Source organism: Cricetulus griseus, chromosome 2 (genome assembly GCF_003668045.3).
Source record: "Cricetulus griseus strain 17A/GY chromosome 2, alternate assembly CriGri-PICRH-1.0, whole genome shotgun sequence".
Lineage (NCBI taxonomy): Eukaryota > Metazoa > Chordata > Mammalia > Rodentia > Cricetidae > Cricetulus > Cricetulus griseus.
Window position 1 is genome coordinate 154691179 of NC_048595.1, and position 24473 is coordinate 154715651.

The 24473-nt window shown below is 41.9% G+C and overlaps 1 protein-coding gene across 7 annotated transcripts in view; it reads right to left on the reverse strand.

The window, feature by feature from the left end:
- Fam110b (family with sequence similarity 110 member B) overlaps nt 1-24473 on the reverse strand; it is a 211383-nt gene that overhangs the window by 181256 nt on the left and 5654 nt on the right. For 5 of the 7 annotated variants that reach the window (XR_004768310.1, XR_003481936.2, XM_027398901.2 and 2 more), the window contains exon 2: nt 3354-3448. The exons of the other annotated variants lie outside the window; for them this stretch is intronic. The gene's annotated coding sequence lies outside the window, so the exon portion shown is untranslated. The remainder of the gene's footprint in view (nt 1-3353; nt 3449-24473) is intronic. 7 annotated transcript variants of the gene reach the window in all.

The following is a 24473-nucleotide window of genomic DNA, read 5'->3' on the forward strand; positions in this document are numbered from 1 at the left end:
AACTAGCACCTCATGATCTACTCTTCCCTCAACAGCACCAGCAGCCAGGGGCTAGCCTTTGGGGAATTTGTCATATGAAAACCATACTGTCTGGGAAGGGAAATTTAGGTGTTGGGAGAGAGCCATCTTTACGACTCACAGAACGGCACCTTAACTTCTTGATTTTCAGAAACTTTTACTTTGTTCTCTTCCAAATGTTGAGAATAACTTGTGCTTTCCTCACTTGCTAACTCATGGGACAAACCATAACCTATCACACACAACCACATGTTTCCTCACTCTAGAGGTGGTGGGACCTGGGAGAATGGAGACTATAGATAAACGAGGAGGACTAACGTCTCATGCATTAGCCAACTTTATTCAGAGTCCCAGACAATTTATACTTTGAGAGTTAAGAAAGGTCATGTAAGTAAAGTTCTCATGAGTATAAGCTGTATACAATCACAGGGACATGCCATATATGCCAAACATGTTTTTCCATAGAGGCATCTAAAAGATATTATAAACATTTAATTGGATAATAACAGCAAGCAATAATGAGTAATCTGAAGTAAACTCACTCCTATCCACTACACCTAGGAGGAGCATAAAAACACACTCCAAGAACAATTTGTAGTTTTGAAGAACCCGAGGTCACAAGAGTTTTGTCTTGTTTTCTTAAAGTGTTCTCACAAGCAGTCAGAATTCTCACACAACCCTCTCCATTCCTTTACTGTGTTCTTATAATAATGAAGTAGAAATGCAAATTTACTTTTAAAATCCTAATGAAAAGAGGCTGGTGTCTATTGTTGAGGAGAGCACTGTGTAAGTCCAGCTCTAGATCTCTATTACAGAAGCTAGTGACATCCCTTAAGGTTAGTAAGTCTTCATTTCAACAGAACATACAACTCCTGCCCAAGCCTGGCCCTTCCTTGCAAAACACAGAGATTTGCAAAAGTGCAACCATAATACAGCTCCCTGCCTGGAAATACTGATGAGGACAGAGACAAATGCTTTTCTCCAAAATCAGCTGAGAAAAGATGGATCTAAGGGCACCAATGAAACCACCTTCAAGAGCAGAGGCCGAAAGGCACCATCAGGGATTCCCCACAGGGTGGGCTACCCCTTCCTCAGGCACAGGCAGGTCTGCTGGAGCAGAGGCCCCAGCAGCAGAGACGGCAGCAAAGGGGTATGGTTGCTCAAGCTAGCCACCACTCTTGGGTAGGACACTCATCAGCCTCCCCTCTGGAGGCAAGCAGCAAGGGGACAGCAGTGTTCTCACACTAAGGTCTAGAAGGATGAAGAGCCAGCAATCAGGAAAGGGGGTGGGGGAGGGCAGCAGGGAGACAGCAGAGGAAAGCAAACAGACTCCAGCCGTCAGCATCCCAAACGTCAGACAGAACTGACATTGCTGCATTCAAATGCACACATCCTCCCAGGGACATGACTTTCTTTGCAGTTCTGTTTCACAGGGCTACTAGAAGCAAATCTGAAAGTCATCATGCCCTCAGGATTTTAGCAAATGGGTTCTTATTCACTCATCCCCTCAAAGTGTTTTCAGTTCAGTTCTCATTTGTACTGTGCATGTCCAATGCTGGCACAGAGACAAAGAAAGGTTCAGATGGAGCTGCTTGCTAATGTATGAGGCTCATAGTGAATTATATAATTATATACTCTTTAAATGACTGGTGTGTGTGTGTGTGTGTGTGTGTGTGTGTGTGTGTGTGTGTGTGTGTGTGTGTGTTTATTGCTAGGGATAGAATTCCATGCCTTGTGCATGTTGAGCACAAATTCTACTCCTGAGCTCCACCCCAGCTCTATACAATAGTTGTCTGCCTGGAAATGTCATCCATTTCAACTGCACACAAAGCAGATGCTATGAAATGAATGCTTAGGAAATCTCTAATGCAATAGATGTAAATATGTGTTCAGTTCAAAGAACAAGGAAAAGAAAGCCAAAACTTAAGTAAGTTGCATTGAATTCATGTTCAGTTTAAGTATTGTTCAATTTCAGGTTGGTTTGCTCCTTAAAGTTTGGGCAAAGAAAATATAAGAAAGTGGTATTTCAGAACATTTCATATTTAATAAGAGAACAAATAATTATTCATATTCAATTGCCTTTAAACTAATATAAATATAGACAATGTGGTAAAAATAGTAGGAACAAGGAATATATAGCATAACTAACTACCTATTCACTCTGCTTGCCAATCACAGCCAAAGCTTTTATGGATGAACCTTTGTGATCAAAGTGGGGAGAATTATTTAATGAACATAACAATGAGATTACTGAACTTGTAGCTCTTCTTCCCTCCTACTGTTAGGCTCTCATCAGAATTCGGGGTCATGGCATTTGTCCTATTACAAACACATCATGATAACTCTATTATTGTTTTATCACTGTCAGTGAGGGCTCCCTCTCACAAGATACACACTGTGTGCCTGGGACACTGTATTTTGTATACACTAATTAATTCAGTACTTGCAGAACCTCAAGAAAGAAGTGCTACTATCTGTATCCTGCAGAAGAACAGAGTATCAAGAACTGTGACATGTTCGGGTTGTGTCTACATGTGAAACGTGTTCTTGTTTGACACATACCTTGCATATGAACAGAAACTGATTTTATAGACCACTTCGGCAACCTGTTATTTTTACTGTGACATAAGACAGAAATTGAAAAAAATATTCATCTTGGAACTGTCATGTCAGGTCTCAGGTCCAGTGGGAAGTGTTGGGAAGTGTCCACAAATTAACAAATTAAGATGGGTTGGAGGCTGTATCTGCTTATGTAGCAGGCTTTCCATTGGTTTGAGAAAACAACAAATTAACTGGCGGGGGAGTTGTACTGTTGCTTCTGTGTTTATGTGTAATTCTAACAGTCCTAATTGTGAAGATTAAATACAAACAGAAAGTAGGTTCATGTAACTCAGAAAAGGCTACTGTATGCAAACACCCAATCAGTACTCAGAGTGCAGGAGGGCAGTCGTTCCAACACGATGATGAAGGAAGGAGAGTGGGTACTGGGACAGCTGTGGCCTTGTCGTCAGACAGTCAGACCATCACCAGAAGCACTGGGAAAGAGACAGGGGCTGCCATTTTCAGATGTGCTTTCACCAGTCCCTCCCATGTCACCCAGGCTTCTATGTGTGCCCCAATTACTGGCTGGCCTTGAAAGGACTCCACTCAGCCTACTGAGTGAATACAGAGAAAGGAGGAAACAAACAGGAGGGCAGGAAAGAGGAGAAAAAAGAAAAGCAAATGAAGCTGGAGAAATAAAGAAGGGTTACAAAATTCTGTACAACACATAAAAATGCATTCATTATGGGTAGATTTATATGTGAATTTAATAATCCATTTTAAAATATGATTACCTTTTATTTCCCTTATAGGCTGTAGGGTTCTGGCAGCTTTCAATTCAAGACTCAAAAAGTAGGAATGATGTTCTCAGTGTTCAACTCAGAGATTTCTGAAATGCAATGGACACAGACTAAGCATTCTGATGGACAAGAAAAGAGATTTCAAAGAGCATTAAGACGAAACAAGTCTTCATTGAATAACATAGGGCACTGCATTTCCTAAAACTCAAGAGGAAAGATGGGTTGGAGGCTGTATCTGCTTATGTAGCAGGCTTTCCATTGGTTTGAGAAAACAACAAAACCAATAACTGAGTGGGTTTGCTCTGTGCATTCCACCAGCCACAAGAAACCTGAGAATCACCCTGGGTGTCACATGCCTCCAAATACAGCATCCCTTGTAGAACTCATCAGGGCTCCAGCTCATAGGATTGGATGCTGCAGGAAGGAGCTGCTGACACACAACAGCAGGACTGGGCAAGGGAAACTGCCTAGGACTGGGTGCTTGCACTTTTAGAACTCAGTACTTATTATAAAGGAAGTGTATGTGTTGTGGCTTTCTCTGTGCCAGACATGCAACACTGACCAGGACTCAAAACAAGACTGTTCCTATATGTCATAGAAGGTGGCCTGACCTTGGGTTAGGTCAGGTCAGATTTTGAGCATACTATATATCTCATTTTCAGGAAGGGAAAAATGAACTTTGGCCATGTGGCTGTCCCTAACCAACATGTTGCATTTTGAAAGATGATGAGAAACAGAAGATCCCTGAGGGAAGTGGCTCTGCACATCTCTTGTGTGTGTGACTGCTTTCACTGTATTTGGGGATAACTGGATGAATCATCAAAGTGATGTTTATCCAGACATCTGGCAACTCATGAGAAGATTCAGTGCTGGAAATTTTAACTCCCTCTTCCTCCCACATCTGCTTTTGTCAGATGCCACAACAGCAAAAGACTGCATCTTTGCTTGAAGTGGGAGGCACCAGGCAGGGAAGGAAAGTCCTGGTTGCATAGGTGTCTTCTTCATTGAGAGGCACTTGCTGTGCATGGATAGAAGAATAACTAGTAACTAAGGAAGTACTAGCAACTGCAACAGATGATGGTTAAAAACCCACATCACCTGGGGTCTTTGCCAGATTCCCAAGCATCACATGCCCCTTTCTGGACTGATGTATGATAAATGACAATAAAGTTTATTAGTAAGGCTGTACATGTTGACCCAGATTTCATATGGCTTTAAAAACTGGACAGAACGCCTGAAAATGTCTACTTTAATGACAGCCAAGAGTGATTCACCCCCCCACACACACACACACAGTCACCTAGAAACATTTCCAAATAGTCTGCTTCTGTTGGATCCATCAGGGATGCTCAGCAATGGTATGAAATAGAACTTAGCACTAGACAGAATAGAATGAAGCCCCAGCTTCACATTTCTCTTTGGTTCCTTTGGTGCATGATTCTTAATGACATTATTTTATATGGGATTCTAGGGATTCAAATCAATAAAATCATATACTTTTAAAATTATTTTAAAGCACTTTTAACCTAGAAGATTTTTGAGCCCAATTGAATAGGTTGTGACTCAGAATAAAATAGTTTTGTACTATGCTATTTTGCAACTAGTGTTTTTTTTTTTTTTTTGGCTCAAACATTCTTTTTCAGCTTTATGATTATTCTTGCCTACTTTCATACTTTTGAAGATGGAAAAATGAAGAACCAAACTCCATTATGAATCAGAGATATTAGAGTCATATAATTATGGCTGAGATAGAATACCACAAGTAAAGAAATTCAACATTTATTATAAATGAAGAAATTTATCTTCAGAGCTGTCATGTGAAATCAAAGCCACCCTACTAAAACAACTAACATCATATATGCCTGAGCCTTAGACGCCTTATGGTTACATGCACAGTTGATCCACTTTTACTAAGGAAATGAATTGCCAGAGAAGTTATATACCTGCTCCAAAGTCACAGAACACACCTCAGATCTCAGATTTCCTACATGCCAATTCAATTCTCTATTACATCACTGTTAATTCTTAATTTCCATCTCTAAAGAGCTTGTAATTGTATGTATTTTGGTGTAAAATAAAAATATTCTATGGTATTAATATAAAGTATTAATGCCACTTCATAAGGTAACTTAACTACTAGAGCATAATCTAGATTTTGTTCTACTGTTCATACTAGCTGACATGCTGAATACCCATGGGAAACTAAAGTAAATTGTGGGATATTCTAGATTTCTGTAATCCCAAACCACAATTTCTCTCTTGTTCTTAGTCACATCATAATGGTAGGGTTTACTAAAATACAGTTTCAAGTGATTTCATAGCCATCTATCAAGTGAACTCAATGTGTACACAAGCAACATGTAACGTAAGAATTTGAGAACTATTCAGTATCAGCCCCACCATTAAGATTTTGTGTTCTCTAAAACTTCAGAAGTGCTCAGTTCTCTCAGACCAGCAGTTGCCTGTTGACTCCCACTATTTATATCAGTTGGTGCTGAGTGCATGTGATCCAAAAAGCTTGAGGCAGTGACCAGCTTACCTCATATCATGCACACAGGGCTTCAGGGTAGCCTTCTCTGTGGCCTGGAGGTTCCAAGGGGATGAGTGTTTGTGTGGGGGGCAGGTATAGCTGAGCAAATCTAATGGTGGTTTCTCTAAAGAGTCTGAGCTGATACATACAGACAAGTAAAGGGTGTGTGCAAGGATGAAAGAGAAGATTAGCTCACCAGAGAAGCAACGGACAGAAGCCTCCACACATGTTACAGAGAGTGAATAGTCCAGGAAAGAGAGCACCCATTAAGAGAGATTTATTTCTTAAAATTAGGAGGCAATTAAGCACAGCCAGTCCTCTGTAGTCATTGATTCTTATCTTTGGATTTAAGCAACGGGTCTTAGAAAATATTTAGACGAACAATTTCAACTTCACTGAACAGGTACACAATGTTTTGTTATCACTCCTGAACAAGGTAATGTAACAACTATTTATACAGTATCTACACTGTATCTGTATTCTAAGTCAGCCAGAGGTGATTTAAAAGGATATGGAAGATGGCTACAGATTCTCTGAAAATACAACACTATTTTATATGAGGGTCTTGAGCACCCGAAGACTTTTACAAATGATGATTGTCTGGGAACCAACCCTCTGCAGAGACCAACAACATTCAACAGGGCCAGTGTCTTCAAGAACAGAATCCTCAACAGCCTGTGCCCAAAGCCCACTACCAATGAAGCAGGCTGGTAACTGAAGAGTCGCAATTGCTGGCTGAAAAAAGCAGTAGATTAAGGCACAACCACTGTGCCAAATAAAAATAGTTGAACATATATTTCCCAGGGGGCTTCCAGGTGTTGGTTGCTATCTCGATAGAAACAGACACTAAGATTTTAGGCAAGAAAAGCCCTTGTTCACACAAAGTCCACTGTACCGAAAATTCGATGTTTTCTATGGGAGATGTGATGGGGAACGTCCTTCTGTGTATATGTTTATCTTATTGGTTGTTGAATAAAGCACTGCTCGGCCAATGAGGCAGAAAGTTAGGTGGGACTAGGAGTTGAGGAGGATTCTGGGAAATGTAGAAAAGAGAAGTCTGGTGATCCAGGCAGGAAGTGACATAGCAGGCAGATTCAGAATATAAGCAAAGACAAGAAGAAAGTCGTTCCTTTTCTCTTCCTCCTGCTCTCTGCTCTGGAGCTGCCATGTGATCCCAGGAAGAGGACACTAATGGATGGCATCCTCAATAAGATAAGTCTTATAAAATACATAGATTTATGATAATTAAGAGGGAGCTAGCATATAAGCAATCCTAGTCAATTGGCCAGCAGCATTGTAAACTAACATAAATCTCTGTGTGTTATTTAGGGCCTTAAAATGGTGGGCAGAACTCAGGCAGCCAACAGAAAGTGTCCATGGAGTGGCAGGGCTTGGTTGGCTTTGGCAGAAAAATGTAGGTATAAAAGACCTATTATTTCTTGAGATAATCACTCAACTGTATATCAGAGTAACTATAGGCTGTAAAGTCAGAAGTAGAGTGCTAAGAAAAAATTAGTTCTACTGTGTGGTGTAACTTGTCAGCCCAAATACTGTACCATATGAACTGGTCAGCCCACGTAGGGTTCTGGTATGCCTAGGGTTTACTCACAAGCTACCTTCTAAAGGCCATCTTAGGTCTCTTGATCTTTTACAGTGATAATGACCCTCCACTACTAAAATCTAAAAATGGGCATGAAACAAAAATGACCCAGTACCTACCAAGCTAGTAATAGTGCTGGGGACTAACAGATCTTGACAAAGGAAGACATGGGCAGATAGAAAGGTGTGGTGGTTTGAATGAGAATAGCCCCCATAGGCTTATATATTGAATACTTGGTGGAATTGTTTTGGGGAAGGATTGGGAGGTGTGGCCTTTTGGAGGAAGTGCATTACCAGAAGTGGACTTTAAGGTTTCAAAAGCCCACTCCAGGCCCAGTCTCCTTCACTCTTTACCTCCAACTTGAAGATAAGATGCAATCTCTAGCTTCTGCTCCAGTGCCTCCCTGCTGCCATGCTCCCTGCCACCATGGTCACGGACTCACCTTCTGAAACTGTAAGTGGCTCCCCAAATTATAAGTTGCATTGATTTTGTCTCTTCAAAGGAATGGAAATGTAACTAAGACAAAAGGAGACCTAGAAATATTTAAATCAGCTGCTAAAGCTCATTAGCATGAAAATGGAGCAAGGTACTGAGCATGGAGAGACAGCCAGCATTCTGAGTAGAAGTGATAGAGAAGTAATAAGACTCATGGCAAGCACATTCTAGTAACTGAACAGCCTAATGTTTGAGTAGGCTACCTCACAATCTGTTTCCCAAAACTCAGGTTTTCATCCTGATCAACAAAACTGATCATTCCATGTTGTGCTCACACCCTTTGTCCCAGACTCACCATCTAGGGACACCAGTTCCCTCTCCATAAGCTCTTTTACAGCTCCCCAAACTTTGGATGATAGTGGACAAGGCCTTTTATGGATGAGCCTCACCAGCCACTGTCCCTCATGAGGCTGGGTCCCAGACACTCAGAACCATGAGCAGAAGACACCAGCTGGCCATGCTTTTTCTTTTATCTTGTGTGCATTCTGTCTGTTGTCTGAATACCTCTTCTGTGTCCTGGCATGTCTCGAAACTTCAACCCATTTAACCTTAGCTCAGATCGCCTTGCTTTTTGGTGTATTTCCCTGGCCTCTCCAAACTTTAACTCTAAGCTCCTTGCCATGCCCTGGCACCTTGCTAGGTTTCAGGAAGACACTGAGTCCAGGTAAAATCAGCTACCATTTTAAAGTCACACTAGGCCATAAACCCTTCCTGGTTATCACAGTTCCTATGATGAAATCCAGGAAGTTACACCTCACATGTTTGTGAATGACAGAACACTTAGCTGCATATGTGGCATGTCTCATCTTATCCATTCAGTGCTGAACCAGCTTGGGTTTTGTGACAGCTTGAGAAAGCCCAAGCACGTATTATTTTAAAGCTATTAAAGGTGTTAAAGGTTGGCAACTCTCAATAAAATAAAATAAAATAAAATACCTCCTTTAATTGGGACACAGGGGAAATGGCTAAAATGATGAACCATAGAGCATTTCAAACATTCTAGTCACTTGGATTTAAATCATGCCTCTATAGCATGGTGTGACTCATTTCCCTCTAAAGACCCAGCTCCATGTCCTTACCTAAAAGGGTCATAACAGGGATTAAATATCTATGAGTCAGCAAATGACCCACAGGGCTCTATCTGCTCAGTGCTGGCTCTCTATGCAGCAGCGGCCCTGACAGAGGCAGAACCAGGTCACATCCTGGCTACTACTATGACTGATGGACTGAGAGTCTCCTTGGGCAGCTGGTTTCTTCATCAACAATTTTTATTCTAGCTGAATAAAAATGGAAACCATTTTTATTCTAGCTGAAAGTATTGTGACAAAATATGTAAAAATGTTGTTCATATAGGAGGCGTGTAACAAAAGGGTTTTTTGTGTTGGCTGTTTTGTTTTTTTGGCTTGTTTGGAGTTTTTTGGTTGTTTTCTAATTCTCCTATTGAGAATTGATTTCTGGGCAACTTGGAAATTTTCCATCATGCTCCAAAAGGGACTATACAAATTAACAACAGTTTGAAAGTCAAACTAAAAAGATGATGAGGTGGTAGTACACACCTTTAATCCCACACTCAGGAAGCAGAGGCAGGTAGATCTCTGTAAGTAAGGACAGCCTGGTCTATAGAGCAAGTTTCAGGACATCCAGGGTTACACAGAGAAACCCTGTATTGAAAAAAAAAGACAAAAACAAAAACAAAAACAAAGAACAAAACAACAACAGAAGACTGTGAGCATCTCACAGGAAAGAAGCCCTTTGTTTCCTGGGGATTAATTTATTTGGACTAAGCTGAAAGTGAGTTCCATAAATATACAATTTTGCAGAAAAGAAACAGCACACTAAAAGTTTCATTAAATACACTCAAATTCATCCAGCCCATCATTTATATTCATGGATTCTCTATAAACAGCATTTAGCAAACCACACAGTCAAAGAAATGTTAAAATTGTGTAGAGAACCACTTGATGGAAAAATTTATGAAACTTGCTGCAATGCCAACATCACACATCTTTTGAGGACAATTATGTACCCAGCTGCAAATTAAGAATAGATGCATCCAGTTGTATAGAACACACCTTTTCAAAGGAGCACTATATATCTCAAATATTCACTTCCCAGACCCCTATAAATGGTATGGAGTCACACAGCTCATCACAGTAACACAAGATCTTAGGTCTAGCACATTATTAGCTGTGTATTATTCAGTTAATAATTATATATGCTCCAGTCAGAACCTAGAAGTAACTCAGTCAAAAAAATTACAGAAATTATGAACCAAATCTAAAATTATAAACCAAATGGCCAGAATTGGCTGGGAGGTCTATTATTTATTCTAGATAGGTGAATATAAACACGAGCCTGTGGAACAGTCAGAACAGTGGGGATGGCTGGAAAGAGGGTGGCAAAACCTCCTTACTTCAAATGTTTATACTTGTGAAACTCTGATATTTTCTAAATCCAAACTACATTCAGAGGTATTTTTGTCATGGTCAGGCTAGTCTTTCTCACAGTCTCTACACTTACCTATACAGTAGACACTGTGCTTTGTAGCTGCTAAATTCTCATGTGTAAAATCCCTTATTAACTTATAGGAAATATTTCTTTAAAGAAAACACATGGGTAATGAACCCCCACCCACCTAAGGCAGAAAGAATTGATCTTGCCTTGAGGGTGACTTTAAAGTATTATTTTTAAAAGACTAGCTATTAAATTAGTCACTGTGTTGCTTGAAAAATAAAAATTACAGAATATTATTTAAGTCAACTTGGATATAATGCCAAGAAACTGTGTCAACAAGTTTCTGCTTCCTATTATCATACTCTGGCAATTTTCCACCCTTTGCAAGCATCTCCAAACAACAAAGAGGTAATTTCAATAAAATGCTAGTCTTTCTTTTTTCCTTAAACAGTCCAGAATAAGCTATCTAATGAAGTCAGTGAGCATCAGTTAAGAGAATCTGTCTCGAAAGATAACACAGACAGCAAGCATGTAAACCACTCAGGTGACCAGGCTCACATACATGAATGCAAACACAAACCTGTGTGTGTGTGTACACACACACACAAACCATTTTGACTGGGGATAAAGCTCAGTGGCAGAGTGCTGTTCTAGTGTGTATAAGGCCCTTTGTTCTATACCAATGCTACAAAAAAATTCTCTACAATATACTTATCATGGGGTTGAGGACACAATGTCTTAGATCACTGAAAGACAACAGGCTCTGACGTGCATCGCTTCCAAGGACATGGCTTTCCCACATACTTCTGTTCCCTGAGAGATATCACTAACAACCCTCCAGCTTGGCTCTCTCCTCTATGCTAGATATGTAATTGGAGCCCTCCTCAAATGCTTTTCTGAGCAGGTGGCACTAATTCCAAGCCAAAAAAAAAAAAACTCTTGGCTTTCGAGAGGATCCTAAGATCCATTCATCTCTTTCAGAAGCAAGTATAAGAAGACGTCAATATCAACACCAATATGTTCTGCTATCCTACAAAATTAAGTATAGCATAAGCAAAATGTAATGTAATCTATTGGGCACAACTTTTCTTTTAAGGCTTTGGCAGGTTTAACTGAAACATGTTTTTAATATTGTACATTTTTAATTGGATAAAATATGCATGACATGAAATGTATCATCTTAATCATTTTAATAATATGATTGGGTGGTGAAATGCACTCACTGTTCCACGAACCAATACAGCATCCATGTCCAGAACTACCTTCCTCTTACAAATCTACATGCTCTGCTCATTAAGCAATTCAGCATTCTTTCCTTCCCAGTGTGGGCCATGTCTGTTTCCCTTCTTAACTGACTACACTTGATACTGGGTACAGATAGGATCATGTAATAATGTTCTTTCATAGCTAGCTTATTTTAGGTTGCATAATTCCCCACAGTTCAGCCATGCTGCAGTGTATTTCATAGGACATTTCTCACTACCTATACCGGAATATTCAGCCTTCATAACCACAACAGAAGACCAGCTTCAGTAAATCCTCACCAATAAACCCTTGGGAATGGAGAGCTGAAGTACCATTATGTAAACCAAAGCAAGGGCCTCCCTGAATGGCCAGGATCTAGAAACAGCACTCCAGACTCAGAATGCTATTCATTGACACATGCCAGAACCTTGCAATGAGGGTCTGCAAGAGGAGTGTGTTAGCTCAGCCACACTTCATGTCTATAAAAAAAAAAAAAAAAAAAAAGTAGAGGTTTCACTGTGGTTCAACTTTTGATGCTTAATGTTTGCTTCATTCTGTCTCCAAGGCTCCAAAGAAATTAATGTCAGGAAAAATGACTAAGCAGGAAAATTGAACTATCCAAACTAATGTCTCAACAATATATACTTCAAACCCATGCCCCCATCATATTAATGGTGACTTGGCTATCTTAATAGTAAAACCAGTTAAGAATCTCATACCCAAAAGACTGAAATCCCAGAAGTGATTCAGATTTCAGATTTTCATAGAGATAAGGAATGTTTTTATAAGGAATTCAAGTTCAGATACCAAATTCACTATGTGTCTTATGTAAAATGTTTCACAACGTAGCCTTTGAGTTCTCTCATGCTCAACTTGCTGTACTCCCAAATCAACACAGGTCTTAGGAAAAATCTACCAGTTAGACAATAAATAACTGGTTGAAAAAAGTTAGTGCTTATAGTTTAGAAGTCGAAAATATTTAATTGCCATTAAACAACTCAAAAATGGAATTTCACTTCTTTTCAGAATTTTCCTTCATACCAAGTAACACTATACTCACTATCACCAACAGAATATGTAAAATAGTAAGTAACAATTACATTTTAGTTCCTAGTAGTAGCAATGCTATATATTAGTTCTATACAAGGATCTTCAACTTTCAGACTTTCTAATTCCCTAAGTATCGCAGGAAAACCACTTTTTCTGTTACATGCTTCTTCCCTGACTGACACTACAAAATTGAACTGCTCATGATCTCAGGTGCCACGCTGTTTAATACCTCAGTCCTTGGGTTTGAGGTGTCCTGCCTGCTCACCTAGCTGCCAATCAACTTGCTTTAACAAGTAGCTGATCTGGGCTCTCATCTGATCTCTAGGACAGCCCTCCTAAACACATCATCTTCATGCCCCAAGCTGTTAGTCCTCTCTAGATACCACAGAGGCCTCCTGAAACACTTCCTGGCACAATGCAGCCCCTTATGAGAGGTTGATGAATAGCCAGAGTCGGGCAGTTTAACCATTCTGGGACATAATGAAAGACACACCTAAGCAGGTTCACTCCTGATCAAAAATTTGACCTATAATGAAGATAGATCAAACAGTGCCAGGAAGGGGGAAGGGCCTGAGCATATCTCTCACCACCACTGCCATCAGCACTCTTGTCACCTCTCTGAACCACTCCACCTGTAGAACATGCCAGCAACCTCAGGAACACATGGATTGAAGCCTGGTTGGAAACAAAGAGTCTGGATCCCAGAGCAGAGTTCCAGAGTCCCCACTGACACACAAAGGGAAATCAAGGTCATTTCTACTGCTAAGCTTTGAGGACATCATTATGCAACAAGAGATAATAAAGCTTTTACTTCAACCTCTAGCTTTCTTTCTTCCCAGTAAAATCTTTTATCTGAAAGTATCTATTTCACAGATTACAAAAATAAGCAAACCCCATCAAAATGGCATTGGGACTGTTCCGCTTCCTTCCAACCACACTCACCAAAGAGAAGTCAGTCTTCTCAAATGACAGCACTGATTAAAAGATACTCTACTTGGTTTGGTTGAGTGGGACAGTCAGATTAAATGTGTCAACTACATCATTAAACTATAAAAATAGAATGGGTTTAGTAGTGTAATAATAAATAGTTCAATATTGTGGGGTTAAACTGGTTTCCAAATAAAACTCATTTCCATTGCAGAATACACATTCCATCAGAGTTCTACTTGAAGTCCTCATAATTCTGCAAAAGCTTTGATTTGGTCCACTGAGGACTTTTTGAAGTAAAGAACTGAGACAAAGTTCAGAAATTGTTACATATTTCCACATATTTAGTTAATTTAAAAGTGTCAAAATAAACTTTTGCTGGAAAAAGAAAAATATTTCAAATATGCAAATTATGTCAATTTAACATATTTAAAATAAAATTACCAAAGCCTTTTGAAAATAAAAATATCAACCTGCAAACCCAAAACATATTAAAATTCTAAGAAAAAGAAAGACTAGATTTTCAGTGTAGTGTCTTGATTTTCTTATGTTACATTTAAAAATACTTTATTGAAGTAGCATATAGTACAAGATACATTTTCCTTTAAAATAAAAAAATGAAGATAACTAGTTTACTTCTGTGTACCCAACTGACCCAGTGTTTTAGCTGTGAGACTCTGCACAGAATAAATGCAAGTACAAAGTACTTCAGCAAAATCAGGTGGCTTACTAAGAAGAGTGACTCTATAAAAGATAAGGAACACTGGTACCCAATGTGATGGGACAGACCATCATCCCAGCAGTGGGGAAGCAGAGGCAAGAGAATCACAACTTAAGAGCTCATCTTGAGCCAAACACAACACTTCATTCAAGCCTCTGCTATCGAGCTAGGATCTGTCTCAAAAACTTACATGCATGCATTCGTACATACACACACATATGCATGCATGCCTACTAAGGAATATGGGCTGCACTGGAGGCTCTTGAAGGGAAGGCTGAAGCCTTCATCACAAGGCTATAACTATCCCACAGGTCCTCTGTAATGTTTTCAACCAGGGAACCACCTTCAGACCCCTCCTTCCAGCCCGAGATCCCCAACTGAATACACTTGCTGCCCCAATTTTAGCACTGACACCTCACAAGTAAGATCTCACCAGAAGTTTAGAATCACAAGCAAAGTTATGGGAAATCCCAAGAGTCAGAAGTCAGGAAAGATTGGTAAGTCTGTGCTTAAAGAGCCCTCCAGGTGACCCTAACTACAGTGCAAAGCATTTGCTAGTTCAAGGCTTCCTATAGTGAACTGTATATAGGTGTACTATGGAGGGTCCCAGCAGCTCTACTCCAGAAAAGAGGTCATTCGACAGTTGGGACCACAAGGCAGGTGACCTTGAATAGCCTTTGCAAAGAGCACTAGTATCAGTCCTGCCACTTTAGCTCTGATAGCTCTAGTTTTGCTTGGGTCTCTTCCAAGCTGGAGAACAGAAGGCAAAGCTGTAACACTTCCCAGCAGGCACCAGGACACTGATGCACAGTCAGTCAGTCCCCCTCACAGGAGGCCCATGGTCCAGTGGCAGTCACAAAACAGGAAGGGGTGTCCTGGGACTAAAGGTAACAGCTTCACCCCTCCTGCACTTATGTTCCAAGTGTTCATCAGTTTACAGTGGTGCTAAAGAGAGAAGTGACCTTATTTCACAACAAAGAGACTGAGAGGGCTCTGAATAGACTCCTCGCTAATTCTACCATGGAACAGGCACAGAACCTCAAGGGCCTGATAAAATCATCCCACAGGAGAAGCAGAAAAGAAGTGTTAGAAACAAAGCAGCCACTATAAGGAAAGGGCAAAGCCAACAGGTCCCAGAATGATGCAGTGATCGCCTAGGACTGAGAGACAGAGAGATGACTGCACTGGATCTCAAGTTTTCACACACCCAGTTACCCCTTGCACAGCAGTTCAGTCTGGACTGAGGCCCCTTTGACCTCACAGTAGGCTGATACTTGCCTTCCCAGCATTCTCCTGCATGAATTCTGCTTCAGTATTTTATAGAAGATACATTTCAATAATTCCTAAAAGGGCCTTTCTGATATAGCAAACTGCTATTGACTCAGCCTAAGAAGTGCCAGGCTGGGGCAGTTCCCAAGGAGAGAGGGCACAGCACCCCTCTTGCACTGAAAGCTCCCAAAGTGGGCCTTAGGACAGCTATGGACACACACACACACACACACACACACACACACACACACACACACACACACACAATTTGTGCTATTACAATGGTTTCCTGCTATGATATATCCTTTACCTTCACAGGGTGAAGACACTATAACAGCCTCATATCCAGAGCCAGCATACTGATTCCATACTACACACAGACTCTAGCAAGGCAAGTCCTGTGAAGACACCAATGTGAGGGCCCTCACCATAGAGGTTGGCATAGATAGGGCCAAGAAAGGGGACAGTCCGGGTAGACCCAAATTCAGGGCTGGAGAGAGCTACTCCATCATGACAAGCTCAAGCGCACAAGTCCTCGGACACCAGTAAAGAGAAGACACTGCCCAGCACATGACCTCTCCCAAACAACCTGAAGGCTGTCTTATCTCTACACCGTGCCTGTGTTATCAGAGGAGGACCAGCTGAATACCCTTGGCTGGAAATTCTTGAGACCTAGCTTTCCCAATACCTAGAAGAACTTCAGATGTTGGGAAGTGATATTTTCATTTTCAGATTTTGGGATACTCGCACAACTTGACTGAGAGCATCTCAGGGGATAAGATGCTTCAAAATCTCAAACTGTTTGGAAGGATAGATTTCTCAAATGTTCAGATTTCAGGATATTCGGATTGTGGAGGGAATAAGGGAAAGTCGAATGTGTGATAACAACTCCCAAAAAGTCCAGTAAAGTATAGAAACCCAAATACGTATCTATGAAGCCCTTCTTATCTTCTAGCCTAGTAACCTTATGAAAGAGAAGAGGCATGAAGCCAGCTTAGCGCAATTTGAGCTTTGGGAACCCATTCTTGCTTTCAGTTACTACTACTTTCCCTTCTACTAGTACACGGCCATCTGCTTAGCAAAGTGCTGCCAAGAACATGGAGTCAAGGAACTGCAGAGTCTTGCATGGCAGCACTCAGGGGAAACAGCAAGCCACAGCCATGAAGCACATACTGACTTCATTCAGTTTTCTGACAGCCACAAGACAGAGTAAAACATAAACAAGTAATGGGCAGTATTATGACTTTAGTCTAAGAAATCTAGAAAAGACATTATTCCAGCTAGTGATTACTATAAAAAGTGATAGAGTTACCATTTTGTCATTTTTTTTCAAGTTAAATCTTCAAACTTGAGCATAGTTTCACACATGCAGGATGTCTCAGTTCAGGATGGCTACATTTTCAGTGCCTTGGGAGTAGATGGGGCCAGTGGTCCCCCTATAGCAGCCAGCACATGTGTGGGCTGCCAGTGCTTCCCAAAAAGATCAAGGCATTCACCTCCATGGCAACTTGTCTTCCATGCTCCATAATCTCTCAGGATGTAGTTCCACATTCCCACTGCAAACTCCTTAGCACATGAGGGATTACAACACATCTATGCTCCATAATCTCTCAGAATGTAACTGCATTCCCACTGCAAATTCTTGGCAGGTGAGGGGCTGATTACTCACCTTGACCTACAGATAAGGCCCCCACACAACAGCAGATAGTTGTCTGAGCCAGATGGCCGGCAGACTCAGCTGGCTCCATTATGACTGACATTCTCTGTTTATTGCCAGGCAAAATGTACTTTATGCCTCTCTCTGCGTTCAGGCTACTCAGGCATCATGAAGATATGATTGCTTCCTTTGTTCTTTTTGTTCAGAACACAGAAGGTCAAAGAAAATTAGAGAGAAGACGTCGTAACAGAAAGTTTTTTACAATGGCCAAGGAGCACAGGATAGAAACAAAACAAAAGGAGCTTCAGGCCAAGGAAAGAGCAGATGTGGATGTTGCGATGCTCAGGAAGAGGACTCCAGATGCCAGGACCAAGCCAGGGAAGACCCAGACAAGTGCACAATACTTTGTTCTAAGCATGGCAGCCAGGGCTTTGAGCGGCCTGGAAATGTGACCAGCTGGTATCTCAGCTGACTCAAAAGTGAGTTCAGCAGAGGCAGGAAGGATAGGAAAGCAAAGATTTGCAAGGTAGCAACTAAGATAGGGGTACCCCCAAAATACAGAAAAACAACCTGGGCAGAAATGTCAGGATTAGGGCATGGGGATTACATGGCTGAGGGATCCAAAGGGCTCTCAGTTTCCAGTAAGCTGCCAAGCATTATCATCTGAGGAGTCTGTCCTGTCCTCAGCCTGTAGACTGGAGACCCTGGCTCATGGGTGATGCTTTCTGGGAACCTGGCTCAGTCATGGGAAAGAATTCACCCCTTTCGCTGGGCGTTGGTGGCACATGCCTTTAATCCCAGCACTCGGGAGGCAGAGGCAAGCAGATCTCTGTGAGTTCGAGGCCTGCCTGGTCTCCAGAGCGAGTGCCAGGATAGGCTCCAAAGCTACACAGAGAAACCCTATCTCAAAAAACCAAAAAAAAAAAAAAAAAAAAAAGAAAAAAAAGAAAAAAGAAAAGAATTCACCCCTTTCTAGGCAAAATGTCCTGGATTTTTTGTTGTTGTTGTTGCTGCTGTGATAAACACTATCATCAAAAGCAACTTGGGATACAAAGGGGTTTGTTTGGCTTACAAGCTACAATTCATCCTCAGGAGTAGGCAAAGCTGGACATGAAACTAAGTTCCAGGCTTGCTCAACTAGATTTCAAAGACAGCCCAGGACCACCTGCCCAGGGGTGGCACCACCTACAGTGGAGTGTGCCCGCCCTCCCATATCACTATGTAGTCAAGTAGTCAAGATAATGTCCCACACACATCCCCACGGGCCAGTCTTGTGGGGGCAATTTTTCAAATGAGACCCCACCTTCTAAGGTGTTTGGAGGGTTTGCTTCAAGTTGACAAAAGCCAGCCAGCACTGTGGGATTCCCACATCTCCCAGAGATGCAGCTGATCCACTGAAAACTCTCTGAGCACAAAGTGCTGCTGCCATATGGGCTGCTGCAGGCTTCAAGAACATCTCTCTCATTTGCAGAACAAAGTCTCTCATAAGCTTTTTCAGTTGCTTTGCACATCCAAATCAGTGGAAATGCATTCTGACACACTGTTCCATATGAAGTACTTGGGGGAACCTTAAATCACTTAGGCTGCTACTATAGTGGTTAATATTTTATAAAACACCCTAAACGGGGTGGCTTATAAACAGAAATTTACTTCTTAGCGTCTGTAGATAAGAAGTACAAGGCCAAGAGGTCTACAGATCTGCTGTCTGGTAGGGGCCAACTTCCTGGCTCATATACTGTAGCTTACTACTATACCCTCAAGATCAGAAAGATACAGGATGGCTCTCTGGCTCTTTTACAACAGCACTAATACCATCTGTAGAGTCCTCCTCCCTCCTGACTTACTCACATCCCAGAGCCCTCCAATACTAGCACTTTGGGGATTAAAAGCAAAACTATATCAAGTGCATCAAATACAGTAACATGATGTTCTGGGCTAAAAACAGTGCCAGGAACATACGCACAATTTTAAAGGTCTGTCTCATTTTTGTATGTATTATGATTTTTAGATGGACTTAAGGAGGAATGAATCACTCATCAATAATCAAATGCTTTTAATTTAGTGATATGGAAAAAAATACTAAAGGACCCCTTCTTTGTGTAACTTCCCACATAAGATTAAAAATGTTCCCTATTATCAGATCAAATCGATTTGATAGTGAAATCAGATAGTGTGTATTTATAAGTTTCAAAAGACTGCCCTCCCTGTTCTAAACCTCAAAAACAAATGAAAATAAAAACAATAAATCGAGTATAATTATGAAAAACAGCTTTTATACCTTAAACTCTAATGGAAGCAATACCAGGCATTAACCATAAAGTAGACAGACACCTGATCTATATGGAACTGACACCAATTTGTGAACATGATCATTAACACACCCTTTGAAGAGTATAGAGAGAGGTACCAATGACACTTCTTTTCCTTTGCCAGACAAGCTATACCAGACAAAAACATGTGCACACTTCTGTCTCACAGAAGAGAGACACAAAACGAGAGCAGTGCTATAAGATGCAGCTGAGAGAAGCTCTGTAAGATGCAGCCATCGCCTGAGTTCATGGCAGATGTGATAGAGGAAGGGAAGTGATGCAGCAAGACAGCCCAGAAGGTTCTACAGAGACCCAAGACTTAGGAGACCTAGTCAGCTCATTTTGCAGACTGGGGAAACCATATCTTCTAGGGGATGATTTAAAAACATTCACCTAATTAGTGAAGCACACTGATCAGACCATGGTTACAAGCTAATCTAAATGACCAACAGGGTGACCAGCTATTTCAGCTCCCTGTTTTTACCAGTTGTGCCAGTGTTTTGAGAAGAGGTTATCACTGAATTGGGGGACTGGATACAGCAGTTGACCCACCACAAGCGTGTGGGCATTCCATAATCACATGGAACAAAAAGGTTCAAGAAAATTGAATTCACACATATTCTTCCCCAGTTCCCTCTCTGCCTGGCTGCTTGAGCTGAGCCATCTGTTGGCCTGACCTTAGTGTGGAACCTACACTACAGGTTGCCCTTGTTTTCCCACCTTGTAGACAGTAGACCATGGGACATATCACCCTCCCTAGTCACATGAGCCACTTTCTTGTGTATTCGCTATTGGTTCAGTTTTCTTGTAGAGCCCTGACTACTGCAAGGCATATGCATTACCACTGTCAGAGAAAATGCAAAACTGGAAGTAAGATGAAAATACTTAAGTATTTCAGACACAAAATGGTGAAGATTTGTTGCTGTGTTGATGTGCTTAATAAAAGTTCCTGTGATGGGGTTTCTTTATCTCCGACTCTCAGTTTCTAAGAAGCAGAATGCTTCACGTGGAGAAATGGCTCCAGAAAACCCTGGGGGAAACAGCAACAGAGGATTAACAAAGAAAACAGCCCAGTCCTGTGCTAGTGACTGCTGAAAGGAGAAAACCTGCAGGAGAAATCAGATAAGCTAGGAAGGAAAGTCACATGAGCTGAAACACAACAGGCTTCACACTGATGGGAGGGCAGAGGCACTTCTAGAAAAAAACAAACAAACAAACAAACAAAAAACTGCAGTATGGATGCTCATACTGAACATGGAGCATTCTCTCTCTCTCTCTCTCTCTCTCTCTCTCTCTCTCTCTCTCTCTCTCTCTCTCTCTCCACATGTCTCCTTCCCTCCCTCCCTTGCCCCCAATCTTGCACATATGGAACTCTCATCCATTCTAAGAAAAAGTTCAGTTTTTAGAAAAATTCAAGCAATTCTGATAGACCACAAATCTTTCCTAGTACGACTTAAGAATATTGCAAGAAACTGCAAAATATATATTTATATAGTGATAATATTCTCCTCCAGCATGAGCTATAAATATAGATTTATATCCAAGAACGACCTTAGAATCTTTAATAAATCAAAGAACTAAGTTTCTATACAATCAGCCTGTCCCCTCAAAGCTGAAAGCCATCTTGGCCAAACATAATGGGTTCGACTGCAACCCATAGGCCTCTGAGCCAGGTCTGCAACAGTGCTGGAGCCATAGACACTGGAGAGCATCAACAGTTAGTCAGCTGGGAACCAATAGTCACTTCTCTCAGTCACCCATGGTCACCAAGCAAGAACAAAGTTTGATTAGGAAGAAAAACACAGCATTCCAATTAATGACCATTTGAAAGAACACAGGGCAGTGGGAGGTTAAAGGGGTTTTAAATGCACATGGCACAGGCAAACCTACAAACAGCCTCCCAGTTCAGCAGTGTTCCCTTTACACAGTGAAAAGACATGTTATCATCATTTGTCACCAGTCCCCACTCACCGAGTGCCCAATTTCCAAAAGTATATCATTCATAGTGTTGCAGTGCTGTGTGTGGGTAACATCCAGGGCCTCTGCACACTAAGCAAGTATCTCCAACTCAAAATGTTTCCAACAAGAATGGGAATGGTGGCCCTTGGCAAGCCAAGGAAAGAAAGGTGACTGATGTGGCTGCACGAGTGTGGTGACTAAATGTGCACATCCATGATTATGGGGTGCTTGCACGGGGTCTGAACTTTGTGTCTTCTTTATCAAACTTCGCAGAAAAAGTATTCAGCAAGCAATAAGTAAGCCCTTTGAAAGACAAAAAGGTCAGAGTCATACAAATATTGCTACTTCTAAAATCAGCATGGTTTCCTTTTGAAAGCGGTTGATAGCATTGAAAACAAAGCACCTACAGGTTATAGGGACAGGAAGCAACAACTAAGGAACTGGGGAAACAATCCATAGTCCAGAGTAGCATCTGACAAGGTCTGGCACCCAATGTCAAGGTGGGGACAATGCAATGGCTCAGTGTCTTAGGCAATGGGAGTAGTTTAATGAGCACTGGCCACTTTTGCATGGGTGACACTTCCCTATTACATTCGCTCCCATTGCTTTTTAAAGATTTTATTATGGGTATCAGTGTCTGTGTGAACGCATGTCACCTGTGTGCATGCTGGTGGAGGTCAGAAGAGGATGTCAGATCTGGAGTGGGAATTACAGGCCATGGTGTGCTAGGAACCCAGCTCAGGTCCTCTGGAAGAGCAGGAGTGATTTCGGGGAATTACCCCACTCCCATGATTTTATTATGTAACAATCAGGTATCTGTAATCAGTACCTCAGGCCTTAGGTGACCTGTGGTGACATTTAGCTCAAAGAACAAACAAGCCTTAGTCTCTGCAAGCTACTGCAAATCTACCACCCCCAAGAAAACCATGCTTCTAAGTACAACCTCTTCTTCCCTCCAACCTCTTATCCCCCAGACTGAGAACAGGTATGCTCAGCTCAACTGAAAAGTCAGCCAGTTCATAGCATATGCTGTGACGAAGGACAAGATCACTACTTGACATCAGGCTTTTGGGCTGTGTCACCAAGATCCCAGAGGAAAAGGGCCTTTTGCCAGGAGCAGGGCAGTGCAGCCAGCACCATGTAGCCAACCACAGAACCAGGCACTCTACAACCTGCAGCTCAAATGAGAGCATGGGTTGGGTTCACCTTAAGGAAAAGGTGCACTCAACACACAGACAAAATGTATGTGAAGTTTCGTCAGGAATGAGCACTGTGAATGAAATCCACCAGTGCAGCTGGCAATGGGATACTACACTAGCTTCAGCAGCCATGACAACCTATACAGTATCTTTTGTCCTATTACCCATATGGTGAAATCACATGCCTGGGGAGGAATAAGGCAGGAATAGAGTTCTGCACTTCATAGGCTTCTCACCTAACTTCCACAGTGGTCTTGGAAGTAGGCATGTTAGCCATCCCCATTTTGTAGACCAGGAATTGATGTCTTGCAGCCTTGGAACTAGCTGAACTTCACAGAGCCAGTCTGCATCCCCATATTGAATGGACTGGGAGACCCTTCCCCTTCTCTAGGAACCTACTTGCTGTTCACTGGCTACAAGTACACATTTGACCTGGGATCCCTAGGACCTCAGACAGTGACATAATAGAGGAACACTGTGGATCTCACAGGCCTGTCCCCATTCAGGGCAGACACAGGCAGTGCCCAGAACCCAAACACACACAAGGGTCAGAGACTCCCTGAAGTGTGGCAAGTCTGGCATTCCCAGATTCCTGGTCTCTGTGATAGCAACCGTCTAGACATAAATGCAGTGCACAGCTCCCTCACATGTATGTGAAGCACACAAGAGTATTCACATCTGGTATAGTTTTCTGTAGCAGTTTCTGAGTGGCAGGCAGGTACTTCCTCAAGGCCTGGCCTTTCTCCCACAGTCCTCCCAAACAGGGCTTCACTCACTTCAGTCAGTGACAAGTGGTAAGATACAAAGCCAGCAAGTCCTCCCAGCCTGATCTGCAAAACAGGCTGAATGTCACTGATCACAGCACACACCTATTTTCCTGGTATTGTGTCACCGTCCAAGTGACACTGTAGTTCTATCCCAGTGGCATGGAGAGTGATATGTCTCAAAGTCAGAGGTGTGTCAGGTGAGGAGGAGAGTTCAGAATCCCACAGACACCAGGTCCCTCCACTTTTTCTGCTTTCTTCTAGTCTAGCAAACACTGCTCCTACCCATCTCAGTACCTTGTTAATGGCTTTCTGCTTCCACTTTTCTCCAAAGATCCAGTCTGTCCCCCTCCCCACAAATGAGTTTCCAAATCTGCAAATTAAAACCAGGTCCTCTTGGGATTAATCTACCAGCTCCTACCATACACAGAGTAAATGGAACACTGATGGGGGATATCCTTCTGTATACATGTTTCTCTTATTGGTTGATGAATAAAACACTGATTGGCCAGTAGCCAGGCAGGAAAGTATAGGACGGGGCTATGAGATGAGGAGAATTCTGGGAAGAGGAGGTAGAGAGAAGCCACCAGAGAGATGCTATGTAGCTACCGGGAAGATAGGATGCTCCAGGAATTCTCTGGTAAGCCAAGACCATGTGGAGATACACAGATTAATAGAAATGGGTTAATAATTAAGAGAGAGCTAGCCAGTAAGAGGCCTGAGCCAAACAGGTTATAATTAATATAAGCCTCTGTGTGTTTACTTTGGGCAAAACAGCTGTGGGACCAGACAGAATAGAAACGCACACACACACACACACACACACACACACACACACACACACACTCACTCACCAGGGTCTGCAAGGTCACCAGTTGACCTGGTTCTTTTCTCTTGTTACAAAGGTAGTTCTGTCTGTCACAGGGCGGCCTTTG